Here is a 1,638-nt window from a genome sequence, read left to right as displayed (position 1 = left end):
TGAGAAGTGCCTTCCGCTATACACTCCACAGCGACTTGCAAAGTATGTATTTAGTTTCAGAGCTACTGGAAATGTTCGGTACAACTAAATGAAATATTAGAATAGTTGTTAAATGCCTCCGTGCGCACTGTCATTTGTTTATGCCTGTCTATGGGAACGATACGTAGATGGCTGTGGTATAATCGTAAGTTCTTCCACCAATTTTGTTTCTTTGAAATTTGGATACCATATGTTCTAAAGGAAGTTTTCAGAACTGTTGTGATATTTGGCGACTATCGATCGAAATTTAATTGATCATATTATATTTTTTCCAATATATTTTGAAAACATGTTTGCATATATTTCTGTTTTATCTCTGAAAACGCTAATTATTCTATGAAATAAGATTTGTTACTTTTGTGAGTTATCGGCAACCAGACTTATTTTTGGTTTTACAGAAATTACTAAAAAACCGTTATAGAAATTGCATTTATTACTGTGAAATCATACCATTCCTTACAAAACATTTTTGTGTTTCGAATAATGTTGTCTACATCAAAGTTGCAGGCAACGGCCTTGCCGCAGTGGATACACCGGTTCCCGTGAGATCACCGAAGTTAAGCGCTGTCGGGTGTGGTCGGCACTTGGATGGGTGACCATCCAGGCCGCCATGCGCTGTTGCCATTTTTCGGGGTGCACTCAGCCTCGTGATGCCAATTGAGGAGCTACTCGACCAAATACGAGGGCAGTTCAATAAGTAATGCAACACATTTTTTTTTTTCTGAAACAGGGGTTGTTTTATTCAGCATTGAAATACACCAGGTTATTCCCCAATCTTTTAGCTACACAACACTATTTTTCAACGTAATCTCCATTCAATGCTACGGCCTTACGCCACTTTGAAATGAGGGCCTGTATGCCTGCACGGTACCATTCCACTGGTCGATGTCGGAGCCAACGTCGTACTGCATCAATAACTTCTTCATCATCCGCGTAGTGCCTCCCACGGATTGCGTCCTTCATTGGGCCAAACATATGGAAATCCGACGGTGCGAGATCGGGGCTGTAGGGTGCATGAGGAAGAACAGTCCACTGAAGTTTTGTGAGCTCCTCTCGGGTGCGAAGACTTGTGTGAGGTCTTGCGTTGTCATGAAGAAGGAGAAGTTCGTTCAGATTTTTGTGCCTACGAACACGCTGAAGTCGTTTCTTCAGTTTCTGAAGAGTAGCACAATACACTTCAGAGTTGATCGTTTGACCATGGGGAAGGACGTCGAACAGAATAACCCCTTAGCGTCCCAGAAGACTGTAACCATGACTTTACCGGCTGAGGGTATGGCTTGCCGTTTTGTTTCAGGTTCGAAGTGATGAACCCATGTTTCATCGCATGTAACAATCTTTGACAAGAAATAGTCACCCTCAGCCACATGACGAGCAAGCAATTCCGCACAGATGGTTCTCCTTTGCTCTTTATGGTGTTCAGTTAGACAACGAGGGACCCAGCGGGAACAAACCTTTGAATATCCCAACTGGTGAACAATTGTGACAGCACTACCAACAGAGATGTCAAGTTGAGCACTGAGTTGTTTGATGGTGATCCGTCGATCATCTCGAACGAGTGTGTTCGCACGCTCCGCCATTGCAGGAGTCACAGCTGTGCAC

The 1,638-nt window shown here is 43.3% G+C and overlaps 1 pseudogene; it reads left to right on the top strand.

Moving 5' to 3' along the window:
• Positions 1-545: 545 nt before the first annotated feature.
• On the top strand, positions 546-663 carry LOC124546156 (annotated as a pseudogene).
• Positions 664-1,638: the final 975 nt, after the last annotated feature.

This window comes from Schistocerca americana, chromosome 8, assembly GCF_021461395.2.
Source record: "Schistocerca americana isolate TAMUIC-IGC-003095 chromosome 8, iqSchAmer2.1, whole genome shotgun sequence".
In the NCBI taxonomy this organism is placed as follows: domain Eukaryota; kingdom Metazoa; phylum Arthropoda; class Insecta; order Orthoptera; family Acrididae; genus Schistocerca; species Schistocerca americana.
Note: the sequence above shows the minus strand (reverse complement) of the source record. Positions and strands in the feature narration are given on the sequence as shown.